The following is a 14564-nucleotide window of genomic DNA, read 5'->3' on the forward strand; positions in this document are numbered from 1 at the left end:
TTTCTTTTTTTTAGATTTCACATATGAGTAATATCATATGGTATCTTTCTTTCTGTTTCCAGCTTACTTCAATTAGAATAACAATCTCCAGGTCCATCCATGTTGCGGCAAATGGCATTATTTTATTCTTTTTTATGCCTGAATAGTATTCCATTGTATAAATATACCACAACTAGGACTCTTATCTTTTAAGGAGGTCTGGTTATGGTTAATGCACATGCACAATGCACACTAAAGGGGAGGGAGAAGGCCCAGATGGGCAGAGAATTTTATGTTCACAACATTCTTGTCATAAAATACACATTTTATTTCATCACCCCTTTTGATCTTTGGCTTTACTCCTTTTGGGCCCCTGTGAGAATACCTTTGTCTCCAAACGTCTCTTCACTTGGTTTACTTCTACTCAGACTTGAGTTAGGTTCAAGTGTCATTTCCTTTTGGAAGTCCTGCAAGGTCTCCGAGCCCTCTACCACTGCTCAATACTTATATGTGACAGGTCATGGAGACTTCAAAGTGCTTTTCCGTTATCCTGTCTTGAATGGCTGCTCCCTTCTTTAAACAAAAACAAAAACAAAAACAAAAACAAAAACAAAAACAAAACAGCCTCAAACATGCTATGCAAAGTCCTGCTTTCAAGGGAGACAAATTCTGTTGCACTGCTGGATGAGGAACTAGTCTGGGCTGTTACTGGCACCACCATCCTCTGAATATCTTTTTTTTTTTTTTTCTCAAAGCTATAAACTGTTGTTAGAGATTTTCAAGAATATTGTTCCTGAGTTTTTTTGTGAGCCATGCATTTTTTATTATAAATGAATTAATGATTTAATTGATAAAAATGTAGAAAGGAGTGAACAAAAAGAAACCCAAATACAGACCAATGGTGAAGACGGGTGGCGTAACTGTCGTGTTTAATGAAAATACATGCTTGAAATGCTGAGGTCCAACATGGAACATAATTAGTCTGTTTCCTTAATAGAAACTGTTTCTACAGAGAGAGGTTAGGAATATACACAGATCATATTCTTGTATTGATTTTATAGATGTAGGTTTGTTATTATTAATTGAGTAATAATAGAACCATTAAACAAATACAAATAAATATATAAGGAACAGAGTGAAGCTTTGGTCAACTATGAACACATGTGGTGAGGCAAAATATATTGTGATAAACATTGAAAACAGTGATGCCCATTAAGAAATAAATGCATGGTGCGGAGGGGTGAGGGAGGGATAAATTAGGAGTTTAGGATTGACAGACACAAACTACTATGTACAGAACAGATAAAAAACAGATTCCTACTGTATAGCACAGGGAACTATATTCACTGGCTTGTAATAACTTGTAATGAAAAGGAAGATGAGGAGGGAGGGTATAGCTCAGTGGTAGAGCACATGCCTAGCATGTCTGAGGTACTGAGTTCAATCAAATAAATAAATAAACCTAAACACCTCCCCCCTGCAAAAAAATAAAAATAATATGTGTATATGTGTATAACTGAATCACCATGCTGTACGCCAGAATCTAATACAACATTGTAAATCAACTATACTTGAATTTTAAAAAAATTTTAAAAAGAGATAAATGGATAAAAGTCTCACCTCTTTGAAGAAGGTCTTAAAGATTCTGATAAAAAAGATTCAGTTTTATTGATATGGATCAGTTTCAAGATTGAGTTTTACCTTTTGAGAGAGTAAACATTATACATATTAAATAAAAGAAAACAAAAAAGATAAAAAAGAAAACAAAAAAGATAATAAAAGATTAAAATTATACATATTAAGAAAAGATAATCCATACCTAAATACTAAGTCAATGAAATACATAAAGCAAGGATTAATGGCAATTAGGTGACTGAATATCTCAAGAATGTGGCTGGAGAGTCAACTGACCCTTAAAGCAGTGATGAAATTAGGCTCTGGCTGTTAACAGGCAGAAGCTCCGGGAGCCCTGGCTTGGTCCTAGTGTCCTGTGAGTCCCACTCTGACATCTCTAAGTGGTGGAGCTGGCACTTGAGCTCAGTTCAGCCTCCTGCCCAAATCCTTGCTCTGTCTGCTCCAGTCACAGGAGAGTGAGGGCATTTCACATGGCGCTGGGGCAGAGAATGGCTGGAAAACAGACTGAATCTCCTGTATCCAAGGTTAGCCCTGATTTAATCTTCGGTTGTTATTAAACATTTCATTGTTGAATCTAAGGAAAAAAAATGTATGACATCAGCTGGCCATCGGAGGGCACTGTGGAACAGGCCACTAGTTGCTGAAGCCAAGGGTTTTTAGTTTTCTCCAGATCTGCATTCCAAATCAGATTCTTGTCTTCCACTCTGCTGTACTTACTTAGGGGTCACAACACAAGGGCAGGTAAAGGGTTGAATCTAGACTATTTTACACTTATTTTTGAAAAGCAATAATCCTTTCCTTCCTATTTTCTACATGAGGTATGTGTATGTATGTATGTATATATGTATGTGTGTGTGTGTGTGTGTGTGTGTGTATAATTGTAAAAAGCTGTAAGTATATAATACTGTGGATAAAAACTTGGGCTCTAGAATCAGACTCACCTGGACTCTGATCCCGATCAGTCATTTATTAGTTGTGTGAATTTAGGTGGCTACTTAATATCCCTGGTTTCAATTCCCTCCCAAATTTGTAAATTGGGAAAAAATAACCACCTCTCGGGGTTGTAAAAACTAAGCCAGTGTATGTAAAGAATGCAGTATAGTTTTCAATCATTTGGTGAGTGCTCAATAAACGGTGTTATTATTACTACTGTTTAATGAGCCTCCCAATCAACTTATTTTTGTGGCTTTTCTGTCACAGCAATTCCATTTCAACAATTCAAGCTAACTTCCACTTAGTCTAAAACCTTTCCCCCAAGAATTGAGCTAAGGGAGATCATGTAAGAATCATGCACAAATGCACAAGAGTCTGGCAGTGAGATGGGAATGAAGTGGCAGAGTGTGTGAGGGACACTGCCCAGAAGCAAGAAGGAGTGTCTGGCAGTTGTGGGGCCGCTGCCCCCTACCTGGCCATCTGCATGTGAGAAATAAACGATCTTCTTAACCCACTTGGTTAAGCTTGACTGCTACAGGCACAAATGTGAAACACAGCATCCTAGTGAACTAGATTAGACCACACAGAGGACTCCTCTTGCCCAGACTAGAGGCTGACTTGCTCTTAGATTCAGAACAGGTTGAAGACAAGCCAGGATTTTCCCAAGCAAAAATGGCAACAGCCTTGCCCAGGGATTTCCTGCTCTTAGTGCCCTCAGCGCCTGGTTCTCAGAAGGCTGGGCAAGACTGCATGGATGAAACGAATCCAAGGATCATCTGGCATTAATTTTATCAGCTCATTTACATTTCTTTTTCCAGCAAGCCTTTTAAAGAACCGTTTCATTATGAAAACGTTCAAACATTGACAGCATCTCCATGTTCAGATTCAACGATTATCACCATCATGCCATATCTGCTTCATCTTTCACCCTCCTTCCTTCCTCCTTCTTTTTCTCTGCCCTTCCTCTCTTTCTCTTTTGGCTGTAGTCTTTTAAACCAAATCTCTATGCCAGACACAATGCCAGCACTTGACCCCTGTTGTCTAATTTACTACAAAAAATGCAAATCCTCCATCGCTGGAGGTTCTTGGAGGGGAATACACCTTGCTCATATGCATATCCTTAATGCTTTTCACAGGGCTGCCAGTAGTGTAGACACCCATTAAACGCCTGTGAATGATTGGAATTGTTGCCCCAGTGGTGAAACATGAGACCAAGGTGATGGTTGCTAAGAGCTTCTTGGGTGGGGCAAAGGATTTTATTTGGGATCCAGTCTCCTCCAGGGGATGAAAGAATAATCCCAGCTCATGTTGCCCTGGAGAGGGAAAAAGGAGTCCCTTTCAGAGACTCACTGGGGAAATCATCTGCTGGGGACCTTGCTAAAATTATCCACTCCTTTGGTGCGACACAGTCCCCACGCTGGAAAACACTGCCACATACGTCACCTGGACTCTTTAAAGCTTGCTCCTCCTGCAGGCAAAGTCTCTCCACTTAACAGGTACTGAATTCCTTTAATCCCTAGCCCTGGAATGTGTTCCCATGGAGAGAGGTAACATGAGTAGGTTTCTGCACTGGCTTGTTCTTCATCAGTCTTTCCTCATATAAACCCAAAACAGCACGATGTTCAAAGGACTTTGTGTTAAGTGGATGTGTTTTAAGGAGTGGTTTCCATGTAGTCAGGGTTTGGGTGCTATTTTAGTCTTAGTAAAAGATATCTTGGCAAACAGTCAGGTTTTTTTCATCCTTTTTCTGGGAGGACTGGGGCTTTCTGAAGTTCCCAAGAATTTAAATTTGGGTCTTTTGATCTAAGGGAAATGTTCTGAGAGGTGAAGAGGCACTGGACTCTCTTCATGTGTCAGGAGAGAAGACTGTGAGGTTTCGGAGTTAACCGCGTTTGGTTTGAGTCTTGGCTATGTCAATTCCTAGACATTAGAGATGGATGAGTTGCTTCCCTTTCCAGGTCTGTTTCCATGTATATGTATGTGTATGTGTATGTGTACGCGTGTGTGTTTAGAGAATTGGGAGGACATTCTGTACGTCACAGGACAGTGTTGCATCGTCATGAGACAGTGTATGTACAGAACTTGGCCTTTAGTAGGTATTCAGCACAAGTTGAGTCTTGTCCTTTCCAGAACCACTGCTGGGAGCTGGCCCAGGGCACAGTGTGGCCCAGACCACTCCTCCCCTGTTGCTGATTGAATCTAGATGAAATCTAGTTAGAATGGCCACCAGGAACATCTGAGAGGGGAGATTGTGGTTCAGGTGTGGAAGCTGAGGGGTCTGCCTGCAGAGTGGGTTCTGAGAACTGCAGTGGGTGCTGTCAGCACCCCCTGTAATACTCCCCTGGTCACTTGTAACTCGGGCAAAGTTTTCCACATTACATCAATGACCTCCTGCCTTAAGCACATGGTTCTTTCTGCTTAGAGGTTTCCTCTGGCCTGGAAAGCATGCTGTGTTCTTCCTCAGGGCTTTGTTGTGTGTAGACGTGAGGCTGGCACCTGCAGTGGCTGTCTCCTTGCCAGTCTGAGGATGAAGCCAAGACATGGCAGAGGTCCAAGAAATGGAGAAAGAACCACCCTACTTCTAGTCTTCCAGTTTAGTGGACCAGTGCATCTCCTTATAATAATTTAAGCTAATTTGGGTTGGAACATTCTATTTTATTGTTGTCATTTTGCTGCTGAAAGAATGCTAATCAATACAGAACTCTCAACCAATGAACCACAGGAATAAGCTTGTTCAGATCGAGTCTTCTGTATCCAGAATCTGTCGCTCCTCTTCCATTTATCCCATGTTTTTCTCTTTCTATTGGGATTAATCCCAGTAGATGGTATGCTCATATCACGGCCTCTGACTCTACTTTTGCAAGTGTTTGCAAAAAGTTCATGTTACTCTGATTTTCATCAATTGATTTCGATTAAGGCTTGTTTCCTCCAATACATGTTGCAAAATGCTGAGGTTCTGTTTTTGCTTTTCTGGGAGTGACTCTTATGTTGTTGCTGGGCTAAGAAGCACTCTCTCCATCTGATGCTTTGTCTGCTGCCTGTTTTCAACCTCATAAACTTTCTCTGCTTTGTTGTACTCTCTGTAGCAAGAAGAGACGCTTTCTGATGGGGGTCTTGGCTGAGCACAGAATGACTTCCCCACCCCCACCGCATTACACTTTGACATTTCCTATAATGTAGTCTACATCCTTTCTGGCAGGGGTAGCACATGGAGGTACCTGCACTCAAGGGCTTTTAGTACATGAGCTAAATAAACACACAAGCATTTTTTGTTTTAAAGGTTTTCCTGCTAATCATAGGGAAGAAGCAGCCTAAGTAAGATACGTGAGGGAATTACAATGGCTCAAGAAATCTCAAAAAGTTCTAAGAGTAGTGATTTTATACTCCATACTAAAATATTTGCGGGTCACTTTCGTTTTTGTTGTAGTCGTTTTCTTTGCTCACATGGCAAGAGAATGAATGAGAAAGAGGTGAAACAACATGTGGCAGAAATAAGACTACCCTTCCAGAGCCTGGCTCCCTGCCTCAGGCCAGCCCCCCATCCACCTCCCCACCCCATCCTCCTCCTCCTCCTCTTTCATCATCAGGAGCAGCTCTTCCCTGCTCCACCTTGAGCATCCTCTGGCTCCACCATGCCCCAGCCATGCCCAGTGTGGTGCTGTTCTGTGGCAGCTCACGCCAAGGCCTGTCCCGGAAAGTGGAGGACAGACTGGGGCTGGAGCTAGACAAGGTGGTCAGTAAGAAGTTCAGCAACCAGGAAGTCAGCACAGAAACTGGTGAAAGTGTGAGAGGCCAGGCTTTCTATTATCATTCAGAGTAGCTGTGGAAAAATTAATGACACCTGTGGAACTTATGATCAACGGTACAAAGCCAAATGGTCCTCTAGAGTGAAGGTGGTACTCCCGTATTTTCCATGATGCCCGACAAGATAAAAAGGACAAGAGTCATGCATCAGTTTCTGAAAAACGTGTAGCCAATCTGCTTACAGCAGTTGGGGCAGATCGCATCACTACCACGGACCTGCAGGCTGCTCAGAGCCAGGGCTTCTTCGATATCCCTGTGGATAACTTACATGCAGAACTAAGGGAATACTGCAGACTGGAGGAACAGTGTTGTGGTTTCCCATTCATGGACAGACTGAATGTGGAGTTTGCCTTGCTTCATCCAGAGAGGAGGAGAGCCATAGGGATGGATAAGATGATTCTGGCTGGCGATGTTCAAGGTCAGGTGGACATCCTTGTGGACGTCATGTATGTAGCGCAAAATTCTGTGCTGCAGTCAAGCTACTCTATGCTGGAACCACTGGTGTTTATGCCATTTTGACTCATGGAATCGTCTGTGGGCCAGCTCTTCCCAGAATTAATAATGCTGCCTCTGAGGCTGTTGATGTCACAGACACCATTCTCAAGAAGACAAGATGAAACACTGCTCTAAGATTCCAGTTATTCATATGTCAGTGATTTTTGGCTGAGATAATCCAAAAGGCAACGGCAAGTCTGTCTCTTACTTGTTTAGCCGTGGCCCTCTGTAGCTCCCAAATGCTATGCTTTCAAATATTATACTTTGAACTAAAAATTTTTTTGAGTTTAGAACTCAATAAAAAAGTAGAATGATGAATATTAAAGCATCAGATCTCTGTTTTAAACCTTGGAACATATCTTTATGGTCATAGGAGACAACGGACAGGGATAGAGCACGGTTTGTTTTGTTTTTAATTGAACTTGTCTTGAATAAGAAATGTCTGTGTTATTTTGCTTTGTTGTGACAGGTAACATTTACCTTTGTTCTTATTGTACTTTGAGGCCACAATCATGTAATGTAATTGTAGATAGTTATATAATTTCTTTATATAATATAATCCTCTTGTGGAAATTCATTGTTTACATATTTCTGAGGTTGCCAAAGCACTTTGTGTACTATTTTACATGTAATAATAATATTATGAACATTTGAGTAATTTAGCCCTTTTCTTCTGAACGAGCATTAGAAAATCATGAAATACCTCGAATGTTGCCTTTCAGGGTCAAATAAACCAGTTTAGCTATTGTGCTTAGTTTGAACTGAACTTTATTTATCTAAAAATGGCTAATCACCCATTTATTTTCTCATATAAGTTAGACAAATCAGGGACAATGTAATTATAAGTAAATGCAGTTTTATGAGTTGCCTCTAATCTAACCAGGAAATCGCCATAACTTTTAAACTACAGCTTCTTAAAATATGCAGTAACTACTCCCATTTACTTGAATTTCTAAATCTTAAAGTTCCAAAGTTGTATACAGCAATAGAGCTATTCTCCTTAAAACTTACCAACAAATTGATGAGCAAATTCTGACTGTCAGTGAGTTGCAAATTGACGTTGGCAAATGCACAGTATTTCCTAGTTTTTTGAGATGCATTTTTAATTTACATTGTATTTTTACCTTCTACCCCTCAGTTTTTCCTCTATAATTTTATGTTGTGGATTTCCTTCAAAAGAAAGACTACCAAATCCATTAGAATTTATCCAGTCGAATACTTTATTTTGCTTTTTGGTATAAAATAGATGACTTTGTTATGAGAGACTCCAAATGCATTTAAAACACTTCCCCTTTTCTTTGTTTCTTTCTGTATTTGTTTATTTCATTCATACTAAATATGCTTTTCCTTTTTAAATTCTGAAATAGCACGTCTCTTAGGAAAATGATTGTCTTAACTACCAGATTTTATCTGAAAACTACGAGCTGGAGAATGTCAAGAAAAAAGTACTAATAAGTAAACCTTAATTGTTTTATTAGGATGATCTTCAAGAATTGCCAAAAGTAAAAGTGATTGTGAGGAAAACCTCACCGAGGATTTTGTTATTCATTAGCTGGTCATTTACATTTTCCTAAGTGAGATGCCATGCAGCCTACACAGCTGAAGAGAGGGCTGAACTTTCTAAACAGATTGGCTGGACATCCAACCTGAATAATTCAGATCAAAAAGGGAGGAAGGGATTTGCCCAAGTAGACAAAGCCTAGGAATCTTCATTTGCCAAATCTTTTTTTTAAAAATACATTTTTATTGAAGTATAGTCAGTTTACAATGTGTCAATTTCTGGTGTACAGCATAATATTTCGGTCATACATGAACATATATATATTCGTTTTCATATTCTTTTTCACCATAAGTTACTACAAGGTATTGAACATAGTTCCCTCTGCTATGCACTATGAACTTGTTGCGAGCTATATAATATTTATTTTTGAGAAGTATATGAATTTTGCACTTGAATTTCTTTTCTTGAAGAAATGAAAGGGTGGTTTTTGACCTGTTTATGAAGACATCTTGACATGCAAATACAGACAGGTTGATGTGGCTAAAACCAATTCATTTAGAGATAAATGTTTTGCTTTGAGATGTTGAGAGTCTAAGAATAAACTGAACTAGTTTTAAATAATGATCCTCAGGAGGGGCAGGTGCATACGATGAAGGACACAACCTGTGGATTTTGTGCCTTTTGCAAGGTTGAAATCATGGCAAAAACTGACGCCCAATTCCATTTCATTGGTGACAGAAAATACTTCAGCTTTTATTAAACTCTCACAGGTAGAAAGAAATGTGTACTGGCTACATATGGAGGCCTTGCTTTAATGATCATATCCTTCAAATTAAGGTTTAAAAAAACTCCAATTGTGGAAGCAACATAAACAGATTCTAAATTGTACCCCATCTAAGTTCCTATGCCTAGAGAAGCTAATGTCAACTCGTCATTTTATGAGCAAATCCTTAGATTTGGGAAAATTCACAGAGACAGAAAACAGGTTAGAGGTTATCAGGGATGGGAATAGAGGAGAATGGGGAGTGACTACTTAATGGGTAGAAGGTGTTTTAATAAGTTGATGAAAATGTTTTGAAACTAAAGACAGCTAGTGGTTATACAACGTTGTGAATATACTAAACCCGACTGAACTGTGTACTTTAAAATGGTCAATTGTATGTTATGTGAATTTCACATTAATTTGAAAAAACAGAAGGGAAGTTTTGAAAACATTTAGCCTCTATTTTTCCCAGCCCCATATTTTGATTTGCCTCCTGGGAAGCACATTGACGTGCAGCTCACATTATAAGGGCTGTGGGGTGACTACCTGGCTTAGGGTGACTCATCATCATTTGTTAAGCCACCTGGGAGCTTGAGAGCAGTGCGTTTGGGGCAATTTGCTGATTCCTTTAGGCAGCCTTAATGCTGAGTCCCGTGGGCAGCAAGAACTAGCATGTGATTAGAGCAGAAGCAATTATTCTTAGAAAAGCATCATTAATTTCAAAAGCTCTCGTCCTGAGCTACGTGGCTAAATGAAGGCATTAGGATGCTATCTAGAGGAGAGAAAGTGAAGCTGTTTCCCCCTCTTCAGGAGAGAAGGGAAACCTAAAGTTATCTGTTCCTGCTTGGATTGTTATTGTGTGAGGATGCAACTCTTGGAGCTTTGGCAGCCATCTTGTGATCCTAAGAAGATGGCCAACACAAGTGCAGAGAAGCTGAACAACCTTGGAACTACCTATCTGCAGACATTCTGTTAGATGATAAATAAATATTTTTGCAGTTAAGCAAGCCGCTGTTGGTCAGGTTTTCCTGTATGTGCAGCTGGTATAGAACCCAAATATTTCCTCCCACTTTGGTCATGGGCTAGATGGTTGGAGTTTCCTAGTTGCAGCCTGAGGCAGCTGCAGAATGGAGGCTGTGCTCTATAGGGTTTGCTCTGGTTGCTAGGTAGCACCCTGGGGTCTGGTCCTACAGAGCGCTCTGTCTCCTTCCTTTACAACTTCATCTACACTCCCTTCCTCCTTCCTCCAAAAACTGCCTCTGCCCCCTAAGGCAGCAGCCTGTGGCTTGGAGGGAGACCCCAGGGGCAGCTCATGCTCCAGTTGGACTTGGGTGTGTTCCGCCTTGGCTGGATCCTTTCAACCCAGACAAGGCTCCGGGAGCTCCTCACAGCTCCGCCTGCAACCACTTCGGTCACCTCTGAGGGGTGCTCTGTTGTGAAATCCCGCCCCTTTCTTTCTTCCACTCCATGCCCCACACCTTGAGCTCTAGTACCAAGTCTTGCTACAGCATTTACTTAAAGGGCAAGTCATTTAACCTTTCTATGTTGTAGTTTCCATGTTGCTGGATAATTTTACCTGTATTTAATCATTACTGTGGAGACCAGAGGATGTGGAAATGCCTTGGTCTCATCTGGGCATTGCTGCTTCTCCTGCTTGGACCTCCTGTTCTGGTTAGGCTGCCACTGGGCGCCCCGCTGGTTGCCAGGACCCAGCTCCCTCCTCAGACTGCAGAACTGGTGACTCGTCCTTTGGTTGTCAGGCCGTGGCCTCCTAGTCTGTTGTGATCCTAGTTGCATTCTGAATAAATAGCCCTATAGAAAAACTGGCAAAAAAAGTTCCTCAAATTCAAAAATAGACAAAAGAAAGTAAATGTACATAGATCTAAAACAGTTCTGTCACTTTCAAAATGCTGCAAATTTGATAAATGGTGGGAGTTTGTACATGTGCTGCCGAAGTGAGCGCTAAATGGTGGGAGTTTGACATAGCACGGTGGTTAAGAACATGCGTGGGTCTGAATCAGAAGGACCTAAATTTGAACCTGCATAAACTTGGACAGGTAGCTTAACCTCCCTGAAGCTGTTTCTTTGTCCATAAAATGGGATTAATCCTAGCCTGACCTCACAGTGTTGTAGTGAGGACATGACTGTATAGTGATGACATGCTAACAGGTGTTGATATTTACTATGGCCAGCATTTCATTTTGAGAGAGTTTAATGGCAAACTTACTATATTCACCCATTTTACAGATGAAGAACCTAAAAAACAGAGAGGTGAGATAATCTCCCAACATCACACAGCTACTAAACTGTGGAGCTGGCCTTTGAATCTTGGATATCTGTCATCGGAAGACCTGCTCTAAACAATTAGCTAAGTGTTGCATTTAACATATCCCCCAGCACAAAGAAAGTGCTCTGGGCAGACTACCTGTGATTATTATTGTTATTAATGCACATTGTCTGAAGTATAATTAGATGAATTTATTTAAAATTCCTTAAAATGCTCCAAAGATGCAAAGATGGTAAAATAAGATTAATACAAGGTAGTAGATGCACCCCTTACTCTTAAAGACCTAGGACTGGTACCAGTTCCCTGACTTGCTGATCCTGGGATACTATGCTCTCCCTTTCTGCTTTTTCTAAACTCTACCCACATTTATAGATGAGACCCTTTATTAAACTCTTGTCAAATTGTCCAGTTTGAGGGTGCCGCCTCCTTCCTGCTGTACCCTAACTGATAAAGACATGTAATGTTTGACAGCTAAGGAGGACACTGTTATTATATCTGTCTTGCAGATAAAACCAATAAGGGTCAGAGAAAGGTTAAGTAACTTCCCAAGGTTTCAGTGGTGTAAATGGTGAGAACTGGGTAACAAACCCTTTTGTCTAGTCCCAAGCTCAGTTCCCTACTGTGCTTTAATATTAAAGACTTTGAGGAGACTTGAGGCTGGAGCTGTGGGACAGGTGACGTGAGCTTTCTTATTTATGATTTACACCAGTGTGCAGTGGCAGAGAAAGATACTGTGAGATAGACTATGTCATTGGCCCTGGTTCTTCAGTTTCCCTTTGGGTGGGGCCTACTTCCCTGCTTTCTTGACTTGGGCTTGGCCTGGTGACTCTCTCTGGCCAATGGAATGAGGCAGAAGTGATGGATGCCATTGATAAGGCTCAGTGAAGCCAGTAGGACTTGTGATGTCCGAGAAAGACAAAGGAGGCGAGCAGCCATAAGCCCAGTGGGGAGTGAGAACCAAGGCTCCAGGTAAAAAATGGGGATTGGGACACAGGGGTATAACAATTGCTAATTGGCTGGTGCCATTAAATATTCAGGAATATGTTTCTAAAAAAAAATCAATGGACTGGTTGTGGGAGGCTGTTGCATCTTAGTTTAGTCTAATTTTTATAGAGTTTTCAACTTTCTTGTTTGTAAGATCAGAAGCAACAGTGAAACAAAAAATTAAAAGTGTCAGGACTTAAACTGAAAAAATGTTAAGTAAAGAAAGTTCATAGATTTATCATTTTGCTGGGTAAGCTTTGAGAATATTGTCTTGAATGATAGCAGGACAGGAAACATTTCCTAACTCCAAGGGCATTTCTTCACCTTCGAAGGTAGTAAAATTTCTTTTGCAGGGTTATAGGTCAATAGCTCTTCTAAGAGAAGCTTTAATTCATCTCTGCAAGAGACAAGGGTAAGACTGTCCTCCTAAAATGTCCTTTTATAGCCCCACCCCAACCAGTGTAGGGCGCTGGTCCTGTCATCTTCATTTTTTCATTCCTAGCATCCGATGCAGTTCCTGGCACACTGCTGGTGGCTGTATAAATGTTTGTGGGATTGAAGTCTTTTGCATTTGAGAGGCTAATATACAAACAGGCTGTATATGAAAATATAACTTGGACCTGCTAGCTGCAGCAATCAGTCCAGAAACAAACAACTCCTATAGTAATTGGCCAAAGTGTCCAAGACTTGATTAATAACAGACAGCTTCTCTAATTTTTGCTCGTACTTCCAACTTTGGACAAACTGGAGAAAGCCAAATATACACTCCTAACTAATCATGTAAGATGCTCCGCTTCTAGGTAACCTACTTGCAGCTCCCCGAGCCAAGAGCCCTAAGTCAGGACACACCTGACATATTCCCTTTCTTTCACCATAAAGCTTTTCCACTCCTCTGCCTTAGGTTAAGTCTCTGCCAAAGCTTAAGTGGTGGTGGCTGACTCCTCTGCTAGAGCGAAGTCTGAATAAGTGGCCTTTGGAGTAACTGCTTTGTTTAATGAATTGAAATAGGAAGGTTTAAGTTATTTTAATTAAATGCAGCAAAGGTTGATTGCATATCCAGTATATGTCAGGTGCTAGGCTATTTGCTGTTTCCTATTTAAAAATAAAAAATTAATTTTTATTTAATAATTTTTAAATTAAAAAATTAAAATGAAAATTTAATATTTTAATTAATGCAACTTTAATATTTAATAATTTTATTACAATAACCATTTGTATTTTGGTATTTTATCAAAACATTCAGACTGATCTATCACTTATTAAATTGTTTTAGATTAAGGTCTACTTTAATAAAATTAGATGGGTAAATATAAACCCCAAGTTGCTTGAAATGTTACCTGCTTTTGGATCCAAAATAGAAGTTGTAATGCTGAATCTGTAAGAGAAACTACATCCCAGACATGATTATGGCCACTTTCCCTCAGAACTTTTTCTGTAACTGGCCAGATAGTGAATATTTTTGGCTTCGTGAACCATAACATCTATGTAAAATGGCTCAACTTTACCATTGCAGGACAAAAGCAACAACAGATAATATGTCAAGGAACGGGTTTTGTTCTGTTCCAGTACTAAAACTTTGTTTATGGACCCTGAGATTGAATTTCATATACTTGTCACAAGCCATGAAATATTCTTCGTTTTATTTTTTCCCAACCATTAAAAAATATTAAAAAACGTTCTCAACTCCCAGATGATATAAAAACAGGCAATAGACCAGATTACACTCAGGGACCATTGTTTGCCTCATAACATAAAAATACACTGAATATCTTTAAATTTAACAGCTGGCAATACGAAAGATATTGAGACTAGTCCTTTTTCTTATGTATCTCTGCTACGATTTTATATGTCTTTGTATATGGTATGTGGTATAAAGTTTATGTCATTCATTCTATCTTAGGATAGATTCACACACACACACACACACCCCACATACAAATTTTGTATGAAATTAAAGGATATTTTCACATACATATATTTCATATTCTTTACCTATAAATAAAAATAACATCATAATATTTTCTCTTACTTTGGTGTCCTTTAGAATTATGTTTTCTCTTTCTGTTTTAGATTCTGGCTCAGAACTGAGCCTGAGGGGACAAAACTGAATAATCAGCCCAGTACATGCAGATGTTCTTTAAAGTCTGAGGGAATTACAGACATTAGGTTTCCTTTTCTAGCTT

General features: G+C 39.9%; 1 non-coding gene and 2 pseudogenes across 1 annotated transcript; all 3 read left to right on the forward strand.

Annotated features, from left to right (window-relative positions):
- Window positions 1–870: 870 nt before the first annotated feature.
- Window positions 871–944, forward strand: LOC116154178 (small nucleolar RNA SNORD113/SNORD114 family). Its single transcript, XR_004138058.1, has one exon. It is a non-coding gene; the product is annotated as a small nucleolar RNA SNORD113/SNORD114 family (small nucleolar RNA).
- Window positions 945–5506: 4562 nt separating this feature from the next.
- On the forward strand, window positions 5507–7407 carry LOC116154036 (ribose-phosphate pyrophosphokinase 2-like; annotated as a pseudogene).
- Window positions 7408–8893: 1486 nt separating this feature from the next.
- Window positions 8894–9509, forward strand: LOC116153922 (ATP synthase membrane subunit K, mitochondrial-like; annotated as a pseudogene).
- Window positions 9510–14564: the final 5055 nt, after the last annotated feature.

The sequence above is a fragment of the Camelus dromedarius genome, chromosome 7, assembly GCF_036321535.1.
Source record: "Camelus dromedarius isolate mCamDro1 chromosome 7, mCamDro1.pat, whole genome shotgun sequence".
NCBI classification, from domain to species: domain Eukaryota; kingdom Metazoa; phylum Chordata; class Mammalia; order Artiodactyla; family Camelidae; genus Camelus; species Camelus dromedarius.